This window comes from Diabrotica virgifera, chromosome 3, assembly GCF_917563875.1.
Source record: "Diabrotica virgifera virgifera chromosome 3, PGI_DIABVI_V3a".
In the NCBI taxonomy this organism is placed as follows: Eukaryota; Metazoa; Arthropoda; class Insecta; order Coleoptera; family Chrysomelidae; genus Diabrotica; species Diabrotica virgifera.
The window spans coordinates 125426166-125450795 of record NC_065445.1 but is presented as its reverse complement, the minus strand read 5'-3'; the positions used below and the strand labels follow the sequence as shown (position 1 = coordinate 125450795).

The 24630-nt window shown below is 33.8% G+C and overlaps 1 protein-coding gene across 1 annotated transcript in view; it reads right to left on the bottom strand.

Moving 5' to 3' along the window:
• The window catches only part of LOC126881299 (uncharacterized), a 341601-nt gene that overhangs the window by 123913 nt on the left and 193058 nt on the right, over nt 1–24630 (bottom strand). The window lies entirely within an intron of this gene.

The following is a 24630-nucleotide window of genomic DNA, read 5'->3' as shown; positions in this document are numbered from 1 at the left end:
CTCCCCAGGGCCGGAAGGAATACCCGCAGAAATACTTAAAAATGGTACTGACAAATTAGCTAAAATATTATTATTTAACAGATTCTTAAATGAAGAACCAGTACCACAGACATGGAAAGAAGGATGTATAACATCTATACATAAGAAAGGTAGTAAACAAGATCCAAATATCTACATAGGTGTTACCGTAACTAGCACACTAAGTCGACTGTACGGAAAAATTCTAAAAGACCTAATATGTGAAGATTACCATCCATACGGATCAAAGGAAAAAAGCGGCTTTAGGGTAGGGTAGGGTAGGGTAGGCATTTTAAACACAACATCTAATTATGCAGATATTTGGTGGAATTATTCAAGCTAATTGCAGAATAGATCGGAGTAACCTTAACTGCAATAGATAAAATCTGCCGTCAATCTAAGCGCTGAATACAAAATCAGATTTTGTAGTTTTTATAAAATGCTTAACTAATACATTAAAAAATTTGATAAATCCAATTACAAGTAGTATAAATATGTAAAAAAGCAAGGGACCTTGCAATTGCTAAACCAAACACGAAATTCATTTATAGGTTTGCATTTTAAAATTCAATTTGAATTTTTTTCACCAATTGGAAATAACGCAAAGAAATATATTTAAAATCAAGAAGGATTAATTTTATGCAGTGGCGTAGCTAGGGTGGGGCGTAGGGGGCGGTCCGCCCCGGGTGTCACCCGTTCGGGGGTGACACCCGAGAGACCCGATCACCGATCATCAAAGAATGAATCGTTAATTTGTAACTTTACTCACTTTACAATCAAAATATATATAGTTTAGCTCTCCAGGCCTAGAAGGCCCATGGCTTGGTTTACTATTCCTTTCCAATCTCTACTATTTGCTGCTTTATTTTTCCAATTTGTGATTTTCAGTTCTTCTATGTCTTTTTCAACATCTTTCTTCCATCTGGTTTTCGGTCTACCTTTCTTCTTCTTTCCTCCTATTCCTCCCGTTAGTATTTTTTTTTTGGGAAGTCTCGTGTTTGGCATCCTTTGGATATGTCCCAACCATCTCAGTCTTTGTGATTTTATGATCCCTACTATGTTTGGTTCACCATACATCATCTCCAATCACAATCTCACAATCAAAATAAAATTCCATATTAATTTGTGAACACACGAAACCGAGAAAAGTCAAGGTCAAAGAGGCATTTCTTAGATTTTTTCCGTTAAAAAGAAAAAAGCAGCTTATGAGCGGGGGACATGGATGAATACAAGCTATTATTAAAGCAAAAAACAAAAAGGCCATTTTCGTTGAATGTATTGATCATTTAATTAATTTATGTGGCCAGCACTCTTTTGCACAAAATACATCTTGTGTAACATTTTTCGGAACTGTAGAGAGGCATTTTTTTTCTGTTACCACTAGCTGCTGGAAAGTGCTTATTAAACACAGCAAAGAATACACGTTACACGACTTTCCACAATGCGTTGAAGTGCTCACTATGTTGCAGTTAAAGTATTGGCAGAACAGTCTGATAGTTTTGTTGCTGCAATTAAAGAATTATATCATCAATAAGAAAATTTAGACACCAGAGGTGCTGCACATAACCATATGCCCGCCATGTGTAATTCTACATTTCTTTGTTATATTTTCTTTTGGAATGATGTACTAAGATAATATATAAATTTTTGTCAGATTTAATTGCAAAGTAAAGGCATAACCGTTAATCAATCAGCGACCAAAATAGGTGCACTTTATATTGAAGAAAAATGTGGTCAAATTATAGCTGAAGCAATAGAAATTGCCACGAACATATGAGTACGACGACATTCCTACCGAAAAACGAATTCAGGACTCGCACTTCGAGTCGAACTTCAAAAGGATATGATGGAATATTTTGACCTATTCAATGTTGAACTTGAAACCGGATCAAAGTCCATTCATGATGTGGCTTCACTGTTCGAGGTTGTGCAGACACACACTTTGCTTTCCACGAACAGAACAGTGGAAATTAGCTGTTTTAACATTTTGTAACTTTTACCATGAAGAGGTATCAGACCTCCTGCTAAAAATACCAACGCTCAAGAAGACATTTACAAACGGCCAATATTACAGCCTCTAAGTATAAATGGTTAGCTGTAGATTTAAAAAAAATCATTGTGGAATGGTATTTCATGGAATCCCTCCCAAACTTAATGGTTGCATTAAAATTGTATATGACCACTTAATTGTGTATCGGTTGCTTCATGTGAGAGAAGTTTTAGTAAGCTAATATTAATCAAGAATTACTTGCGGGTAGTGATGGCGCAAACAAGGCTAAATAACGTAAGCCAATCTTTATTTTGTGGATTTGGGGTGACACCATCGATTACCGCCCCGGGTGTCACCCATGTTAGCTACGCCACTGATTTTATGCTCTATTTTATACCCTCATTATTCCAAAAAATTAAATATCAAGGTCTTGATAACTAACTAATAAGTTGAAGTTAATTGAACATTTAGGATTTAAGAAGATTAAACTAATAATACTTTAACAATAGCATTTTTACAAATGCTAAAAGGAGATGAAGCAAAACGAATAGGTACCTGGAATGTGCGTAGCATGTTTGAAGCAGGAAAGGTACACAATACCATCAAGGAAATGAAGAGGCTAAAAATTTCAATCTTAGGCATCAGCGAAATGCGTTGGCCTCGACAGGGTGAATGCGCAATAGATGAACATCCTGTTTACTACTCTGGAGAAGACAGCAACAATCATAGGCACGGAGTAGGGATCATTATTACTAAAGATGTTAGCAAATCACTCATGGATTGGATACCAATATCAGAGAGAATTATAGTGATGCGATTCCATTCGACACCAATAAACATCAATTTAATTCAAGTGTATGCGCCAACATCGATGTGTGATGAAGAAGAGATAGAGACATTCTACAGACTTAGACAAGGCTATAAAACAGATAAAGAACAATGAGATCACTATCCTAAAGGGAGACTTAAATGCCAAAGTAGGCAGTGGAGAAGAAGAAGACACTGTAGGGAAGTATGGTCTAGACAACAGGAATGATAGAGGAGAGCGTTTCGTAGAGTTCTGTACCGAAAATAAGTTGTATAATGAATGTAAAATGTATAATGAATACTTTCTTCAAATTACCTAAGCGTCACCTATATACGTGGAAAGCGCCAGCAGATGCAGTTGGTAATATTGTCCGTAACCAGATAGACTACATAGCGGTCAATCAACGATTCAGAAATTCTATAACGTCAGTCAAAACCTATCCAGGCACGGATGTGTCATCAGATCACAATTTACTTTTGGCTAAGATGACTGTAAGATTAAAACACATATTTAGGAAAAAGCCAAAACCTAAAATGAATCTAGAAGCGCTTAAAGAGCCAAACGTTAAGCATATATTTGTAGCAGACTTGGAAAGAGAAATGGAAAACATCGAAAGTATCACTGAAGTATCACCGGAAGATCGAATCGAAAAAATATGGACAAATATAAGAGATACCATTCAGACTCATATAAAAGGGAAATTGGAGACGGTGAAAGCTGAACCAAAACAAAGATGGATGACGCAGGAAATTCTCGATTTGATGGAAAGAAGAAGACTACACAGAAATCGCAATAAAGACCAATATAAGTTATTGTACACTGAAATAAGAAAGAAAATAAGGAGTGTTAAAGCGCAATGGTTCTCCCAAGAATGTAGCGAAATCGAGGAGTATGAAAGAAAATATGATTCTTTCAACATGCATAAGAAGGTAAAAGAATTAGCAAAGTGTGGAAATATAAGTAGTCGTGCGATAGCTGATCCAAATGGAAATCTATTGTTTGACACAAAACAAAAACTGCACCGATGGAGGAAATACATTGAGGATCTTTTTCAGGATGATCGACCAATACAACATAACATAACGGACGCGAATATAGTGGACCACCTATAACTAAAAGCGAAGTGGAAGATGCTATACGCTTGTCAAAATCAAAGAAGGCCATGGGACCTGATGAAATACCCACAGAGTTTCTAAAACTACTAGGAGACTGCGGAAGTAAAGTATTGGTTGACTTGTTTAATGCTATATATAATCATGGTCACTTACCATATGATTGGCTGAAATCTACTTTTATACCAATTTCCAAGAAAGCGAAGGCAAAAGAATGTCATGATCATCGAACCATTAGCCTAATGAGCCACGTACTTAAGGTCTTTCTGCGTGTGATCCATGCGAGAATATATAAAAGAATCGAAGAACATTTGGGCGAAACTCAATTTGGCTTTAGAAATGGATTAGGTACACGAGAGGCCCTGTTTGGCTTGCAGGTATTAGTACAAAGGCGTAGAGATGTAAATGCTGATGTGTATCTATGTTTTCTTGATTTCGAAAAAGCATTTGACAAAGTATCACATACTAAGATGTTAGATGTTCTAAGGTCAACTAATATTGACGATAAAGATCTAAAAATCATTGCTAACTTGTACTGGAATCAAAAAGCCACAGTTAGAGTAGACGGTGATCACACAGAAGAGATTCAAATTCAACGTGAAGTAAGACAGGGATGTATTCTTTCACCATTAATTTTTAACATTTATTCAGAAAAGATGTTTGAAGAGGCACTCAGTACTACACAAGGTGGAGTTGTGATAAACGGGAAACTGATAAATAATCTCCGATATGCAGACGACACTGTACTGATTGCCAGTAGTGACACCGAATTACAATATCTATTGGATTCTGTGGTAGCACAGTGCAGTAGTTATGGTCTCCACCTTAACATAAAAAAAAACAAAATATATGGTCGTCAGTAAGGATAATGTCATCGATGCTGGAATTCACGTTAATGATGTACAACTTAAGAGAGTTGAAGCTATAACATACTTGGGAAGCAGAATCACTGATAATTGGGATCCATCCACCGAAATACGTTGCAGAATTGCTCAAGCCAAATCAGCATTTTTCCGTTACAAGAAAATTCTATGCGGTCATGACATAAATTTGAGTCTTAGGGCAAGAATTTTAAAGTGTAACGTGTTTTCCGTTCTTCTCTACGGAGTTGAGTCATGGACCTTAACAGAAGAATGCTTAAGATGGTTGAATCCTTTGAATTATGGTGCTATCGAAGAATGCTGAGAGTAAGCTGGATGGATAGGGTGCGTAATAATATTATTCTGAGCAGGATGAAGAAAGGCAGAGAACTGGTAAAAATGATAAATTGAATTGAAACAGACTGTATGACTTGTACACACTTCTAAAAAAGGTCAAACCGGCAAACAGGTGTATGTTCTCAAAGAAATTGAAAGTGTGTAAAAAAACTTTTAATAATCAGCTAAGTACTTTCAGCACATAACGTGCCATCATCAGAGCTTCGTCCTCTTATAAATCCTTCATAGAAGAGTAATTGTTAAAACCCACATGATAAATCATGGATACTGGGCAAAAGCCACAGATATTGGGTATAAAACCCTTAAAATTAAAAGTTATCACATCTAAATTCTTTTTTTTTTTTTTTATTTTAAAATTACAACATGGCTGCGTCAAACCGTTGTTTGACAAAGTCAAACAACGGTTTGACGCAGCCATGTTGTAATTTTAAAATAAAAAAAAAAAAAGAATTTAGATGTGATAACTTTTAATTTTAAGGGTTTTATACCCAATATCTGTGGCTTTTGCCCAGTATCCATGATTTATCATGTGAGTTTTAACAATTACTCTTCTATGAAGGATTTATAAGAGGACGAAGCTCTGATGATGGCACGTTATGTGCTGAAAGTACTTAGCTGATTATTAAAAGTTTTTTTACACACTTTCAATTTCTTTGAGAACATACACCTGTTTGCCGGTTTGACCTTTTTTAAAAATGATAAACTCTAGAAAACTCGAGTATTTTGCGCATGTTTGTAGACATCCGGAAAAATATAGCATTCTACATCTAATTATGCAGGGTAAAATATTAGGCAGAAGAGGTCGAGGAAGAAGAAGAACATCTTGGTTAAGAAATTTGAGGCAATGGTTTGGTCACACTTCGGAATCGCTCTTCAGATCTGCTGCGAATAAAGTTATGATAGCCAACATGATCGCTAACGTTCGATAAACGGACATAGCACCCGGAGAAGAAGATTATTTATTATTTATTTTTAGTCGAGGAAATGAAGCAGTTTGGCTCGCAATTTTTTCGTCCGGCATGGATTTACTTGAAATTTTCACAGAAGGGAGAGAATAGTCCAAGGATCATTTTCTATATCATGCCGCTGTACGCTAAAACATTGGGGGTGGTTGCCACCCCATCTCGTGGGTGGGAATTTTTTATTAAATTTTAATCATGTAAATCGATGTAAAACGTCTTTCTAAGAAAAAAATGCTTTTTACATTTTTTTCGTAAAACTGATATTTTTCGAGTATTCGCGGTTGAGAGTTACAGTTTTTCGACGAAAAAATCCACCTTTTTAGAGAGTTTTTTGAGAATAACTCGAAAAACATGCATTTAATCAAAAAAACTGAAGATATCGAAATTGTGTCTTTTAGTAACACAAACCAAATTCTTTTCCAATAAGATTTTACGACCAACAAAAACCGAGATACGGCATGTTAAATGTTAGCTTTTTCGTTAAATGTATAATTTGAAATATTCAAAGCCACATAACAGGAAAACTTTGCATTTCTAGAGAAAAACTTGGATAATCTTTTTCAAGGATACAATTAGACCTTTCAAAAGAAAAAAACGAAAAGTTTTTAGCTTAAAAATTGAGTGACTTATGATCAAAAAAAGGTCGGCACCTGCTTTTCTTTATGAAAAAATCAGTGAAAACAACCCCCTAACTACCCTCCTAATTAAAAATTGGTCTTCACCTTTCTGTAATTCCTTTTATACGTATATTATCAATACACTCAAGAAGTTTGACTCATTTAAAAGGCCTAATTTTAGAAAAATTGGAGTTTAAAGAAAAGTTGATTTTTTGCCATTTCAAATAATTGATGGATTCGACCGTTACTTGATGAAAGTTCATTTTATCTAACAATAAAACACTGAAAACGTTTGTTTTCTACACTTCCACAAAATTTATTACAACTAAGTGACTACAGCTGTTTCGGCAGAGTGCCTTTTTTAAGTGATTTAGTTTACAATGGTTTGCCTATTTAAAGTCTTTAACTGAAGAGGTTGAGGAGTGGGGAACGGTTTGTCTCAAGTTGGTCATTCAGAATTATATCTGTATTTTTCAATTTATTAATTTCCATAGATTCTAATACAGATAGCTTAAGGCCTTTATTTTGAATATGCAGAATTTGAAACCCTTCATTAAAAGAATGATTATGATCTAGAAGGTGAAGTGCGTATGTAGAAGTGTCTGTTTTTCTACACACCACTCTGTAGTTGCTTTCTCTTTCGGCTTTTATTGTTCTTAATATATTTACTTAAGTTGTTGTTAGTTCTGAAAGCTGGTGTTATTCCTTTCTTTTTTATGTATCTGGCTATTTTTGTTGTTATCTTGCCAGTATATATTAGAGAGCAGAAGGTACTGGGTTCTGTCTGTGGTGGTGGATACACTAATTTCAGGGCTTTCTTATGGAGTTTTTGGTTTAAAATTTTCTTAACTGTTTGTTCGTTATAGACATTGTTTACTGCTATTTGTTTAATGATGTTTAGTTCTATCTCGAAGTTATTTTTTGTCATGGGAATTTCTGTCAGTCTATGTATCATGCTATGGTAGGCTGCTAATTTGTGTTGTGTAGGATGGGATGATGAATTGTGTATGTTTGTGTCAGTATGGGTAGGTTTATGATATACGGAGAACTCATGCTTGTTGTGTAGTCTGGTAATCGTTACATCTAGAAAGTTTATGGAATTATTCTGTTCTGTTTCTATTGTAAACTCAATATTACTATGAAGTGAATTAATGTATGATAGAAATTGGTCAAGTTGTCTGTTAGTTCCTGTAAAGCATACTAGTATATCATCTACGTATCTCCACCAATATAAGAACTGTTTAAATACGGGATGTTTAGAAATTGTTGTTTCAAGTTGGTTCATAAATATATCTGATAGCAATGGGCTTAGAGGATTACCCATAATAAGTCTAACACTGTTGTTTGTGTATATTTGATTATTGAATTCAAAATAGTATCGATTTATGCAAATTTCAAGAAGGTGTAAAATTTCAGATGCAATGATCGGATTTGTACTATTATGGTCTAAAAGATTTTTAACTAAAACAAAAGTTTCTGTAGGAGGAACAATAGGAAAAAGATTTTTTACGTCAAATGAAATTAGCCTGGAGTTGTTGAGTAATTGAAAATGTTGTATTTTATTAACTAGTTTTAGTATATTTTTTACTGTGAATTTAGGTGAAAATCTAGTGTATTCTGTAATAATATCTGTCAGTGTTTTTGAAAGTTTATATGACGGAGCTGTATAAAAAGAAACTACAGGTCTTATTGGGTGGTTAGGTTTGTGTAGTTTAATAAAAGAGTATAATTTGGGAGGTTGTGGGTTCATAATATTAAGGTATTTCTGTTATATTAAGGTATTTCCTTAATATTATGAACCCACAACCTCCTAAATTATACTCTTTTATTAAACTACACAAACCTGACCACCCAATAAGACCTGTAGTTTCTTTTTATACAGCTCCGTCATATAAACTTTCAAAAAAACTGACCGATATTATTACAGAATACACTAAATTTTCACCTAAATTCACCGTAAAAAATACACTAGAACTAGTTAATAAAATACAACATTTTCAATTACCCAACAACTCCAGGCTAATTTCATTTGACGTAAAAAATCTTTTTCCTAGTTTTCCACCTACAGAAACTTTTGTTTTAGTTAAAAATCTTTTAGACCATAATAGTACAAATCCAGTCATTGCATCTGAAATTTTACACCTTCTTGAAATTTGCATAAATCAAGACTATTTTGAATTCAATAATCAAATATACACAAACAACAGTGCAGGACTTATTACGGGTAATCCTCTAAGCCCATTGCTATCAGATATATTTGTGAACCAACTTGAAACAACAATTTCTAAACATCCCGTATTTAAACAGTTCTTATATTGGTGGAGATACGTAGATGATATACTAGCATGCTTTACAGGAACTAGCAGACAACTTGACCAATTTCTACCATACATTAATTCACTTCATAGTAATATTGAGTTTACAATAGAAACAGAACAGAATAATTCCATAAACTTTCTAGATGTAACGATTACCAGACTACACAACAAGCATGAGTTCTCCGTATATCATAAACCTACCCATACTGACACAACCATACACAATTCATCATCCCATCCTACACAACACAAATTAGCAGCCTACCATAGCGTGATACATAGACTGACAGAAATTCCCATGACAAAAAATAATTTCGAGATAGAACTAAACATCATTAAACAAATAGCAGTAAACAATGGCTATAACGAACAAACAGTTAAGAAAATTTTAAACCAAAAACTCAATAAGAAAGCCCTGAAAATAGTGTATCCACCACCACAGACAGAACCCAGTACCTTCTGCTCTCTAACATATACTGGCAAGATAACAACAAAAATAGCCAGATACATAAAAAAGAAAGGAATAACACCAGCTTTCAAAACTAACAACAACTTAAGTAAATATATTAAGAACAATAAAAGCCGAAAGAGAAAGCAACTACAGAGTGGTGTGTACAAACTGACTTGTGGTGACTGTCCGATAACTTACATCGGTCAAACTGGCAGAACCTTTGACAAACGGATAGCAGAAAGCAAAAGGGCTTTTAACAATAGAAAAACATACACTTCTACATACGCACTTCACCTTCTAGATCACAATCATTCTTTTAATGAAGGGTTTCAAATTCTGCATATTCAAAATAAAGGCCTTAAGCTATCTTTATTAGAATCTATGGAAATTAATAAATTGAAAAATACAGATATAATTCTGAATGACCAACTTGAGACAAACCGTTCCCCACTCCTCAATCTCTTCAGTTAAAGACTTTAAATAGGCAAACAATTGTAAACTAAATCACTTGAGAAAGGCACTCTGCCGAAACAGCTGTAGTCACTTAGTTGTAATAAATTTTGTGGAAGTATAGAAAACAAACATTTTCAGTGTTTTATTGTTAGATTTTGCCATTTCGTATTTTTCACCATTTTCTTCAAAATATCTCCGAAAATACTACAGATACGAAAAAAATGATAGACTACTAAATTGTAGTTTTTTATAACTAAAATTTCCTTGTGCGTAGTTTTTCAATATAGTGAATAGTTAGCGAGATATAGCTGTTTAAAACCTCTATTTACGAGCAAACACCCCCTTATCGAGCCATTTAAACCCACCCCAATTACAAGTTAAGGGATAATACGGAATTTAATTTATATAGTCTTATAGCTCTTCAAAAATCCTACAAAATCATTTTTGAAAAAACTTTTTAGCGCCAAAAATATAGGAGCTATGTTTATAAAACCAATTTTTTTTCGAAAAATTCGAATAGTCCGCCTTTAGAGCATTTTCAATGTAGTATATAATATCACAGAAATAGTTCGTATACTGGAAGATGACTAAAAAACTATTTTTATTTGTATGTATATGTATATGTACATATTTGTAAATTCGTATTTTTGTGTAAATAAATGTTTTTGTAATTCTTTAATTCTACTTTTTTTTCTGTATAGATCTATTAAATTATCTATGTACTTATAAAAATTGCAATGTTATTAAGGGTGGTTTTTAAGGGTTGAAATATATTATATCCGTTAGCATAAAACAATAATTATTTAACCAATCAAAACCAAATTTTACCCATATTAAAATTTACAATGTTTGTATATAATTTTTGACAATAAGGGGTAGTTTCTTCTTCTTCTTGTAGTGCCTATCCGTTTCGGATGTTGGCGACCATCATGGCAATCTGCACTTTGCACACTGCTGCTCTGAAAAGATTTGTAGTGGTTGTGTTGAACCTGTAGCGTTTAAAAAACCAGTGAAAATATGATCTTTAGATTTGTATAGATTTTAAAATCCCTCTCTAAGAAGTCCAAATTTTTTTATTCAGCTTTTTACTTAAATTCAGATTGCAAGGAATTTTCTAAAACCGCACCTGTATACATCTACAAAGTATTGCGCACATTTCAATGTGTTACAAGATTCCTGTTTATTTGAGACGCAAAAACAGAATTTGTAAGAAGTTTTGACAAAAGTACAGTTCTAATGCGTAGATGAACTTTCTAGAAGAAATGTTGAAAATCAATTTGATTGGTTTGTTTGAATTTGGTACAAAGATCGAAGCTCGTAATTGGCTCTGAAGAACGGAAGCCGGAAATTGCGTAGTGACAGGATCAAGGAATTTTGGCAGGAGACGGAGAAGAAAGCAGGCATTCTTACAATGGTAGTGAATCAGTAAACATCGATAGTCAGTAACCGGCTTTTTTGTGACGCAAAAAGAATTTCCAAGTAAATGGGATCTATCAAAGTTCTTCTGTGTTGTTGTTAAGTAGGTGTACCATCAGTTTGATGGTGTAGCAGTTCCTTTTTTGATGGTAAAAGTGTAATATACGCTTTGTAAAAATACTGCGTATGTATTTATGAAAGCCGGCATAGTACTAATATCGTAGTGATGAATTAAACCCAAGCCTCCCGTCTCCTGGATTAGAAAACCTATTTCCCGAGGTAAATAAGCAAATTTCTTTTGTTTTATGGTATTTTCATGGTATAATGGTATATGGTGCAATCAGTAATTTTCCATTGACATTTTCCCCTTCGAGTGACGTATGAACTACGTACGTGCTGTCAAGTGTCATGTCAAGTTTCACAATGGTGAAGTTTTGAATTTTAAGGTATAGTGACTTTTAATAATTATAAAATTCTCAAACTAATAACGTTAATTTCTTTCAACATAAAAAAATAAATCTTTTTGGAACTTAAAATACAAAAATGAAAAAGTAAATTGTTGAACAGAACAAAGAATAATTTTGCTTCCATCATTAAAATATTATTGTAAAGACATAATTGTAAGTTAATGTTAAAATCCTTTTTGAAACCTTTTGAAATAGTTAAAAATAAAAGATTTACGGAATGATATTTGACAGGTGACATAGTTGTTGTTATTTTCAATAATTAAGTACTACGAGGAGTAGTCAGTAATTCTTTAATGTAAACATTGTTCCCTGAATGAATATAAATTTTTGTTTTAATGCAAATGCTATAATATATGTCATAATTAGGTCAGTCAGTCAGTTATACAAGTCATAATTAAGTCAGATATCAAATCCTCAATGCAATAATATTATTGTTTATCTTTTGGTGCACCATAACCTATGTTCAGAAAAGTAGATGTATTTTTTTACAGGTAATTTTTTATGTAATCTGAAAGTTTTGTTATCTCAAGGAATAATTTTTCAATAAATGCCATAACTGTGTATTTTGTCCTGTTTATTTACCGCTAACCTATTGGCAAAATTTTAACCACAAACTTTAAAAGCTTTTTAGAGTCAAATTTTAAGATGTTGGATGATCATAGAAAGTAAAACTCCTGGTAAGGCGCCCTAACAAAATATAGCCAGGATTTATATTTAACACCCCAGGATATCTGTAAGTACCCTTGTTTAAATTTTTGATAGTAGTAAATATTCCCTAATCCCTAACTTCTTCTTAACGAACTCACAACCTTAGCTCTCCAACCAAAACACGAGCCGCCGTAGCAAAGTAGTTTTTAGAAATATCCCCTAGTTTTCTCGACCCTTTTGTATTTAAGCAGTATCTAAATTTTCCAAGCTTTTATCTTCCCCCATATTTCTAAGTGCTACAAAATGGCGCCCAACGTGGCGCCACGGCATACTTCGTAGATGTATACAGGTGCGGTTTTAGAAAATTCCTTGCAATCTGAATTTAAGTAAAAAACTGAATAAAAAAATTTGGACTTCTTAGAGAGGGATTGTAAAATCTATACAAATCTAAAGATCATATTTTCACTGGTTTTTTAAACGCTACACAGCCTCCTCCGAAAAGAGAAAGCTCGGATAGCTATCCAGTTTTCGATAAACCAAACAAAAATCAACCATGACTCCTTGAGTGAGGCTAAACAATCACATCAAAATTTTTTTTGATGATGGCTAGTGGGGATTAAATTAAACAAACAAACGTTAGGGATTGGGCTAGCGTACCATCGATCGCCAGACTCTTTAAAGTCGAGTAGACTGAAATGTGTAATGATTCTAAAATGAACTGTAGGTGACAAGAGTTTCTGTGCCTTGGCGAAGAAGCTAACATTGTGCCCTGTGTGGACCTCGCTGACATCCACAACAGTAACACAAGTGAAATATCAGGGCAGGCACAGCCTTGTCACCTCGTTGCCTAACCGCGAGCGGTTTTCGAGAACTAAAAAAATCATTTGAGCTCTAGGCTCAGCAGATAGGCATCTGCCTAAACTCCACTAAACGCCTAGCGAGTTTCAGGGAATTTTGTTGGCAACGGTTCAGCAAAAATGAGGATTTAGAATCTCCATTCTAAATACCTCAATGAGACAACGTAATCTTAACATTTGTCTCAAGTCGAGATCGGTAACTTTATGTTAAACGTCTCACAGGGAATATACTCACTTCAACAACTAGACTAAAATAAAAGAAGACTAACAAAGGGGGATACAACAACAACAAGGGCCAAATCACAACAAATTCATACAAGGGGGTATACGACAACAACAGGGACCAAAAGACGACATACCAAAATCAAAGAGAATATCAACTTCTTATCAAGACTAAGGGAACTGAAGAACAATACAGGGGGAACAGGGAATAGGGGATCAGGACTAAGGGGATGACATATTATCTTCATCACATACAAAAGGTTTTAAGTCTTTAACATGCCATTTACCAAGATCAGAACCATTTAAATCAGATAGACGATACACCACTGGTGACAACTTTTCCCGGCCGATGCACCAATTTTGTAGCACTTAGAAATATGGGGGAAGATAAAAGCTTGGAAAATTTAGATACTGCTTAAATACAAAAGGGTCGAGAAAACTAGGGGATATTTCTAAAAACTACTTTGCTACGGCGGCTCGTGTTTTGGTTGGAGAGCTAAGGTTGTGAGTTCGTTAAGAAGAAGTTAGGGATTAGGGAATATTTACTACTATCAAAAATTTAAACAAGGGTACTTACAGATATCCTGGGGTGTTAAATATAAATCCTGGCTATATTTTGTTAGGGCGCCTTACCAGGAGTTTTACTTTCTATGATCATCCAACATCTTAAAATTTGACTCTAAAAAGCTTTTAAAGTTTGTGGTTAAAATTTTGCCAATAGGTTAGCGGTAAATAAACAGGACAAAATACACAGTTATGGCATTTATTGAAAAATTATTCCTTGAGATAACAAAACTTTCAGATTACATAAAAAATTACCTGTAAAAAAATACATCTACTTTTCTGAACATAGGTTATGGTGCACCAAAAGATAAACAATAATATTATTGCATTGAGGATTTGATATCTGACTTAATTATGACTTGTATAACTGACTGACTGACCTAATTATGACATATATTATAGCATTTGCATTAAAACAAAAATTTATATTCATTCAGGGAACAATGTTTACATTAAAGAATTACTGACTACTCCTCGTAGTACTTAATTATTGAAAATAACAACAACTATGTCACCTGTCAAATATCATTCCGTAAATCTTTTATTTTTAACTATTTCAAAAGGTTTCAAAAAGGATTTTAACATTAACTTACAATTATGTCTTTACAATAATATTTTAATGATGGAAGCAAAATTATTCTTTGTTCTGTTCAACAATTTACTTTTTCATTTTTGTATTTTAAGTTCCAAAAAGATTTATTTTTTTATGTTGAAAGAAATTAACGTTATTAGTTTGAGAATTTTATAATTATTAAAAGTCACTATACCTTAAAATTCAAAACTTCACCATTGTGAAACTTGACATGACACTTGACAGCACGTACGTAGTTCATACGTCACTCGAAGGGGAAAATGTCAATGGAAAATTACTGATTGCACCATATACCATTATACCATGAAAATACCATAAAACAAAAGAAATTTGCTTATTTACCTCGGGAAATAGGTTTTCTAATCCAGGAGACGGGAGGCTTGGGTTTAATTCATCACTACGATATTAGTACTATGCCGGCTTTCATAAATACATACGCAGTATTTTTACAAAGCGTATATTACACTTTTACCATCAAAAAAGGAACTGCTACACCATCAAACTGATGGTACACCTACTTAACAACAACACAGAAGAACTTTGATAGATCCCATTTACTTGGAAATTCTTTTTGCGTCACAAAAAAGCCGGTTACTGACTATCGATGTTTACTGATTCACTACCATTGTAAGAATGCCTGCTTTCTTCTCCGTCTCCTGCCAAAATTCCTTGATCCTGTCACTACGCAATTTCCGGCTTCCGTTCTTCAGAGCCAATTGCGAGCTTCGATCTTTGTACCAAATTCAAACAAACCAATCAAATTGATTTTCAACATTTCTTCTAGAAAGTTCATCTACGCATTAGAACTGTACTTTTGTCAAAACTTCTTACAAATTCTGTTTTTGCGTCTCAAATAAACAGGAATCTTGTAACACATTGAAATGTGCGCAATACTTTGTAGATGTATACAGGTGCGGTTTTAGAAAATTCCTTGCAATCTGAATTTAAGTAAAAAGCTGAATAAAAAAATTTGGACTTCTTAGAGAGGGATTGTAAAATCTATACAAATCTAAAGATCATATTTTCACTGGTTTTTTAAACGCTACACAGCCTCCTCCGAAAAGAGAAAGCTCGGATAGCTATCCAGTTTTCGATAAACCAAACAAAAATCAACCATGACTCCTTGAGTGAGGCTAAACAATCACATCAAAATTTTTTTTGATGATGGCTAGTGGGGATTAAATTAAACAAACAAACGTTAGGGATTGGGCTAGCGTACCATCGATCGCCAGACTCTTTAAAGTCGAGTAGACTGAAATGTGTAATGATTCTAAAATGAACTGTAGGTGACAAGAGTTTCTGTGCCTTGGCGAAGAAGCTAACATTGTGCCCTGTGTGGACCTCGCTGACATCCACAACAGTAACACAAGTGAAATATCAGGGCAGGCACAGCCTTGTCACCTCGTTGCCTAACCGCGAGGGGTTTTCGAGAACTAAAGAAATCATTTGAGCTCTAGGCTCAGCAGATAGGCATCTGCCTAAACTCCACTAAACGCCTAGCGAGTTTCAGGGAATTTTGTTGGCAACGGTTCAGCAAAAATGAGGATTTAGAATCTCCATTCTAAATACCTCAATGAGACAACGTAATCTTAACATTTGTCTCAAGTCGAGATCGGTAACTTTATGTTAAACGTCTCACAGGGAATATACTCACTTCAACAACTAGACTAAAATAAAAGAAGACTAACAAAGGGGGATACAACAACAACAAGGGCCAAATCACAACAAATTCATACAAGGGGGTATACGACAACAACAGGGACCAAAAGACGACATACCAAAATCAAAGAGAATATCAACTTCTTATCAAGACTAAGGGAACTGAAGAACAATACAGGGGGAACAGGGAATAGGGGATCAGGACTAAGGGGATGACATATTATCTTCATCACATACAAAAGGTTTTAAGTCTTTAACATGCCATTTACCAAGATCAGAACCATTTAAATCAGATAGACGATACACCACTGGTGACAACTTTTCCCGGCCGATGCACCAATTTTGTAGCACTTAGAAATATGGGGGAAGATAAAAGCTTGGAAAATTTAGATACTGCTTAAATACAAAAGGGTCGAGAAAACTAGGGGATATTTCTAAAAACTACTTTGCTACGGTGGCTCGTGTTTTGGTTGGAGAGCTAAGGTTGTGAGTTCGTTAAGAAGAAGTTAGGGATTAGGGAATATTTACTACTATCAAAAATTTAAACAAGGGTACTTACAGATATCCTGGGGTGTTAAATATAAATCCTGGCTATATTTTGTTAGGGCGCCTTACCAGGAGTTTTACTTTCTATGATCATCCAACATCTTAAAATTTGACTCTAAAAAGCTTTTAAAGTTTGTGGTTAAAATTTTGCCAATAGGTTAGCGGTAAATAAACAGGACAAAATACACAGTTATGGCATTTATTGAAAAATTATTCCTTGAGATAACAAAACTTTCAGATTACATAAAAAATTACCTGTAAAAAAATACATCTACTTTTCTGAACATAGGTTATGGTGCACCAAAAGATAAACAATAATATTATTGCATTGAGGATTTGATATCTGACTTAATTATGACTTGTATAACTGACTGACTGACCTAATTATGACATATATTATAGCATTTGCATTAAAACAAAAATTTATATTCATTCAGGGAACAATGTTTACATTAAAGAATTACTGACTACTCCTCGTAGTACTTAATTATTGAAAATAACAACAACTATGTCACCTGTCAAATATCATTCCGTAAATCTTTTATTTTTAACTATTTCAAAAGGTTTCAAAAAGGATTTTAACATTAACTTACAATTATGTCTTTACCTCCAGACCTGATCGTGTTACCAGCAACTGGTTTTATAAACAGCTCTGAAATAATATTAGTAAAAATCGATAATTAACAAGTTAAAATTACTAGTAAAGTGATAATAGTGATTGTTTAAGTGCAGGAAATCATACGTGAGTAAAGAAAACTCTCATTTTGTTTGATTGCATGATAATACACTGACCATTGTTCTGACTAACCTAACAATTTGGTTAGAATAAAAAGAGCAATTATCAAAATCTGGTTGTTCGTCAACTTTTAAATAAAACAGGTCCGTACTCAGCCAAATTAATGAAACCGAAAAATCGAAAACGACCAAAATGAATAATAATAACAGCAATGGTATTATTGATACTGATAACCCACTAAACACTAAAAAATATTCCACAGCATTGACTCATTCACCAATAACTTTTCCAAGCAAAGAACAGGGAATTATCTTTTCTGCAATAGAGGGCCTCAAACTACAAGATTACTTATTAGAACTCGGACCAATTGTAGATCCAAAAAACATTATATTTTCATCCAAGATTTCAAACAACCGTGTTTGTGTATACTTGTCAAGTAAATCAGTGGTAGACAAATTTTTAAAAGAACATAATTCTATTAAAATTAATAACACAGTAATACCAGTAAGAAAGCTAGTTACCCCATCACAAAGACTTGTTCTATCCAACGTAAGTCCCACAATTCCACATAATTTATTGGAAACCAAGTTAAAAACCATTGGATTACAGCTAATGTCACCTATCACATTCTTACGAATTGGAGCACCTGATCCAGCGTATAGTCACATACTTAGTTTTCGAAGGCAGGTGTACATATCTCCTCCAGAAGATAATTTCCAAATTCCCGAAGTATTAGAAATTTATCATGATGACTTAACATATCACATATATCTTACAACAGATACATTATGCTATAAGTGCAAACAACCAGGTCATTTGGCATCACGATGTGCCAGCCTCCAACTCCAAGCTCCTACTTCTCCATATACTAAATCACAACAACAAAGTTCCTCTCTAGACAATCCCTCAGACAGCAATAATTCAAGTGAGTCTATATCAAATACTACTAACCTTGAAATGATATGTGAACAAACACCAATTACTCCTATACTCAATGAGCCTAATCACGACATACCCACTCCTTTTGAAGTTCAAACAACTTCAATAACTAATCCTACGACCTCTAAACGAAATGCAACATCTAGTCCAGAAGATACACCAGATATTACTAATTCCTCAGAAGCAAACTCTTACTTTCCAAAACCTGCCCCAAAAGCTCCAAAGAAAAAGTTGAAGTCGGAAGGCAAACCCTCATTAGAATTTCGAGAACTGCCCCAAAACATAATCAATTTCATTGACAACCACAATCCTAAGTTCCCACTCGATAGTCAACAATTCACTGATCTGTTAGAGAATACTCACGGTAGTAGTGATGCATTAAGCATTGCTAAAGACTATACCGAAAATATTCCATCTCTTATAGATATGATAAATGCAATACATTCGCAGACTGAAGATCGAAAAATGAAAATCAAATGTACTAGACTAACTAAAAAATTAACTAAACAAGTGCTCCGACTTTCTGTTTCATCTGACTTCGACAGTGATGTATCTCAAAACTAATTATTTAAATAAAAATATAATTCATGTATAATAATATTTTACAGTGGAATTTAAACAGTTTTCACACCCGCCTACCCTTATTTCAGGTTTTAATTAGGAAATATTCTCCTGATATTATATGTCTTCAAGAAACTAATTTTAAAGACAACAATGTGTGTGACTTGAAGTCATATAATGTCTACTATCAAAATAGACAGACAAATCATGCCAGTGGTGGTGTTGCAATATATACTAAAACCGATTTACAAGTACACAGAATCACAATTAATACAAACTTAGAAGCAATAGCAGTAACAGTAACAACAGGTACTAATCAAAAAATGAACATATGTAATATTTATATTCCCCCGAACCATAATATCCAAGGAAATGAACTTTCCGACTTAATTATGCAAATTCCATCACCAAAATTAATTCTTGGTGACTTTAATAGCCATAATCTCCTATGGGGTTCCGAAAAAACTACTAAAAATGGAAAGTTATTAGCAAACATAATCAATAGCCTGAATTTAACAATAATGAACGATGGAGCTAAAACTCGTTTCGACGCAGCTTCTGGAAATTTTTCAGCAATTGACTTGTCTATTTCTGACCCATCGACGTTACTAAATCACACATGGCAAACCGTAGACGATTTATATGGTAGTGATCATTATCCAATAATAATAACAAAAATTTCCAACCCCACAACAAAAACCAATCCTTTTCAAAAGTGGAAAATTAAGCAAGCAAACTGGAACATCTTTAAAACAAAAATTACCGAAGAAATATCAAATATCCCTATAAGTGAAGAAGACATAAACTTAACTTTAAAATTGTTTAATAACTTAATCACTGAAGCCGCCACAATTGCAATGGGAAAAACAAAGTACATAGCAAAAAACAAAGTTGTACCCTGGTGGAATGAAGAGTGTGAATTGGCAATAAAGCAAAGTAAAAAAGCATTAAATACTTTCAAAAGACATAAAACTGATGAGAACTTGATAGAGCTAAGGATAAAAAGGGCATATGCAAAATTAATTACTACCAGATCTAAAAAAGAGTCTTGGAAAAAATACGTTCAAAGTATTAACAGGAATACTAACATGTCATCCGTATGGAAAAAAGTAAAGAAAATAGCTGGCGTCAATACACAAAATGGAATAAAATACCTAGAACGAAATGGAAACCTAATTATTGAAAACAAAAAAATTGTAGAAGAATTAGCTGAAACATACAGACAAGAGTCTACAAATGAAAATTACAACAATATTTTTTTACGTTATCGGGAAGAAGAAGAAGCAAATCCAATAGAAGTTGTAGCTAGTAACGATGATATAAATACTCCAATTAATAAAACAGAACTGTTAGAAGCTGTCCAAATGTTAAAAAATACATCACCAGGCCCAGATGACATACCCGCAATATTCCTACAACAGTTACCTAACGAAGCTTTAGACTTCCTATTGAATCTTTTTAACATAATCTGGTGTAAACAAAAATTTCCCGACTTATGGAGACAAGCTATTGTCATCCCTATTCTAAAACCTAATAAGCCGGCAACAGCAGCAGAATCATATAGGCCAATATCACTTACATGTTCTACTTGCAAATTGCTAGAGAAAATAATAAATAATAGACTTATGTGGCATTTGGAACATCACAATTTACTCATACCGGAACAAGCTGGATTTCGTCCCTTAAGATCCACTACAGATAATGTTTTACATTTAGAAAGTCAAATTAATGAAGCCTTCTGTAACAAACAGAAATGCATAGCTGTTTACTTTGATATCCACAAAGCATTTGATTTGGCATGGCGATACAGAATATTAAAAAAGCTACAGACTTGGGGAATTCAAGGAAACATGCTGGCATTTTTGAATAACTTTCTACATCAACGCAAATTTTCAGTACGAAGTAATGGAGAACATTCTACTATTAAGTCTCAGGACAATGGAACATCACAAGGATCTGTAATTAGCCCTACACTTTTTTTAATTGCAATGAATGATGTTATAAAAAATCTCAAGAGACCTGCACAGGCTAGATTATATGCTGATGACATGATAATGTTCATAAAAGGAAAAAATATTAATTCCATGGTCAAATTTTTACAAGAAGAACTAAACAAAATTGATAGTTGGTCTAATACGAGTGGATTCAATTTTTCAGCTGACAAGACACAATATATTATTTTTTCCAAAAAGCCTATTCACACTAACATACCTACCTTAAAATTCGGCACAAAGTTATTGAAACGATGTACAGAGATAAAATATTTAGGTTTAACATTCGACGAAACTTTAAGTTGGAAATCACATATTAAGCAATTGGCAATATCATGTCAAAATGGTATAAATCTTCTTAAATGTTTAGCCAACAAACAATGGGGTGCTGACGGAGATACATTACTACTGTTGTATAGAAGTCTAATCCGATCAAAATTGGACTACGGATGTATTGCATATTCTTCAGCGTCAAAGTCAAATTTAAAAATCTTAGACATTATACACAACAATGCATTACGCATAATATCTGGGGCTTACAGAACAACTCCTGTTGCAAGCCTCGAGTGGGAACTTGGAGAGCCATCATTACATGAACGACGAAAATTACTTAGTTTATCTTACGTTTCAAAACAATAATCATTACAACCTGACAACCCTTTTCTTATTCAGTCATCGTTATCTAATATCAACATAAGGACACATTTACCATTTCAATTAAGGATCAAAAACATTTTAAACTCTATTGAAATTTTTAACTTTCCCTCAACACATTCAGCAAATGTAAACACGGCACCTCCCTGGTTAATACCTTTGCCTACGTTAAATTTACAACTATTATCATACCATAAATCCGAAACCAATCCACAAATATTTATAAGCAATTATAATAGAATACTTTCTTCTTTCCCTGAATATATCCAAGTTTACACAGATGCATCTAAAACAACTTCTGGTGTAGGATCGTCATTTGTTATAAGAGACACAATAAAAAGCTTCAAATTGCCCACAGAATCCACTGTGATAACTGGAGAAATGTATGCAATATACAGAGCTCTAAACCATATACAAACAGTCGAATCAGAAAAATTCCTTATTATTACTGACTCAATTAATTCCCTCCATATACTATCAAAAATGTATACCTGCAACCCGATTGCTAAATTAATTAAAAACAAGATGCAGCAGCTGAAGAACAAAACATTAGTCTTCGTGTGGGTACCGTCACATATAGGCATTAAAGGAAACGAACTAGCTGATAAAAATGCTCGAGAAATAGCAAATTCTCCAAATATCAGACCGATAATGAAACCACTAGCAGAAGATCTCAAACCGTATTTCAAACAAAAGCTTATATGTAATTGGACTAAATTTTGGGAAGAAAAATCTTCAAAGTTGAAAGAAATAAAACCAAATTTTGGAAGATGGAATAACAACTCTCCTAGCCGTTTCTTTCAGGTAGTATTAACCAGGCTTCGATTAGGACACAGCCAGCTTACACATGAATATCTAATGAAGAAGGAACCTCAACCAAAATGTACGAGTTGTGATATGCCGTTAACAGTGAAACATGTATTAACAGAGTGTCCCAAATATAGTGCTGAAAGACTAACTTATAACATCCCATCAGTTATAACGGAGATTTTTAGTGTCTGTACCAGTGAAAATATTGTGAAATTTTTAAGAGACTGTAACATATTGTACCACATATAATTATGTTATTTTTAGTCATTATTGTATACACTAAATCCATCCGCTAATAACCAATATGGTTGATGCGGCTTACTTTAAATAAAAAAAAAAAAAAAAAAATTATGTCTTTACAATAATATTTTAATGATGGAAGCAAAATTATTCTTTGTTCTGTTCAACAATTTACTTTTTCATTTTTGTATTTTAAGTTCCAAAAAGATTTATTTTTTTATGTTGAAAGAAATTAACGTTATTAGTTTGAGAATTTTATAATTATTAAAAGTCACTATACCTTAAAATTCAAAACTTCACCATTGTGAAACTTGACATGACACTTGACAGCACGTACGTAGTTCATACGTCACTCGAAGGGGAAAATGTCAATGGAAAATTACTGATTGCACCATATACCATTATACCATGAAAATACCATAAAACAAAAGAAATTTGCTTATTTACCTCGGGAAATAGGTTTTCTAATCCAGGAGACGGGAGGCTTGGGTTTAATTCATCACTACGATATTAGTACTATGCCGGCTTTCATAAATACATACGCAGTATTTTTACAAAGCGTATATTACACTTTTACCATCAAAAAAGGAACTGCTACACCATCAAACTGATGGTACACCTACTTAACAACAACACAGAAGAACTTTGATAGATCCCATTTACTTGGAAATTCTTTTTGCGTCACAAAAAAGCCGGTTACTGACTATCGATGTTTACTGATTCACTACCATTGTAAGAATGCCTGCTTTCTTCTCCGTCTCCTGCCAAAATTCCTTGATCCTGTCACTACGCAATTTCCGGCTTCCGTTCTTCAGAGCCAATTACGAGCTTCGATCTTTGTACCAAATTCAAACAAACCAATCAAATTGATTTTCAACATTTCTTCTAGAAAGTTCATCTACGCATTAGAACTGTACTTTTGTCAAAACTTCTTACAAATTCTGTTTTTGCGTCTCAAATAAACAGGAATCTTGTAACACATTGAAATGTGCGCAATACTTTGTAGATGTATACAGGTGCGGTTTTAGAAAATTCCTTGCAATCTGAATTTAAGTAAAAAACTGAATAAAAAAATTTGGACTTCTTAGAGAGGGATTGTAAAATCTATACAAATCTAAAGATCATATTTTCACTGGTTTTTTAAACGCTACAAACCACGTTCGTAGATTTCTCAGCCAGGAAATCCTTCGCCTTCCTGGTCCTCGCTTTCCCTCTACTTTTCCCTGCAAGACCAGTTGCAGCAGTCCATATCTCTCACTGTTCCTCATGATGTGACCGAGGTATTCGATTTTGGCTGTTTTTATTTTGATTAACAGCTCTTTTTCTTTTTTCATCCTCAGCAAAACACCCTCATTAGTAATGTGGTCGGTATAAGATAGCCTCAATTTTCTTGCAGGTGGCGTCTGTGAGAGTCCACGACTCAACTCCGTACAACAGTATAGGAAATATATAACATCGTAGTAATCTGACTTTTATGGGTATCGACAAATCATGACATTTGAACAACTTTGCCATTTTTTGAAATGCAGATCTTGCTTTCTCTATCCTACATTTGATTTCTATAGAATGGTCCCAATTTTCATTGACGTTCGTACCAAGGTAGGTGTATGTTTTTACTCTTTCTATTTGTTGACCATTAACACTGATTCGTCCAAATTGCTGTTCATTCTTAGAGATCATCATACATTTGGTTTTCTTAGTGTTTAGTGAAAGTCCGTATCTCTGACTGACTTCTGCGATTCTGCTCATTAACTCCTGTAGGGCTTCAGAACTGTCAGCGAA